At 52.1% G+C, this 401-nt stretch overlaps 1 protein-coding gene across 14 annotated transcripts in view; it reads left to right on the forward strand.

Annotated features, from left to right (window-relative positions):
• The window catches only part of nfixb (nuclear factor I/Xb), a 153,376-nt gene that overhangs the window by 84,088 nt on the left and 68,887 nt on the right, over positions 1 to 401 (forward strand). The window lies entirely within an intron of this gene.

A 401-nucleotide genomic window follows, 5' to 3' on the forward strand; every position in this document is an offset into this window, starting at 1 on the left:
GGAGAAATCAGAAGAAATGAGGCAGGAAAGGGAGACGGGGGGAGACAGGGGGAGACAGGGAGGGGAGAAGATATATGGTCGGTGGAGGAGAGAGAGAAAGAAAGAGAGAGAGAGGTTTGGACTTTGACAACAACACCTTGGCTCCAGATGTTTGCCGTACTTTGACAGCTCATGGGGCAGAAGTCAGGCGGTGTGTGAGTCACGCTGACCTCTGACCTCGCTGTGAAGGACAGGTAGACGGTTTGATAGTTTAACCTTGAAGGAGTGTAATGTTGAGGTCTGTGGGTTTGGTGTGTGATTACTGGGTTCCTACACACACACACACATCTGTGGGTGACAATAACCCCCCCTCCCCCCCCCCCCCCCACATACAGCTGTCAGCGCCTTTTTTTTTTCTATCC

This window comes from Cynoglossus semilaevis, chromosome 17, assembly GCF_000523025.1.
Source record: "Cynoglossus semilaevis isolate Cse_v1.0 chromosome 17, Cse_v1.0, whole genome shotgun sequence".
NCBI classification, from domain to species: Eukaryota; Metazoa; Chordata; class Actinopteri; order Pleuronectiformes; family Cynoglossidae; genus Cynoglossus; species Cynoglossus semilaevis.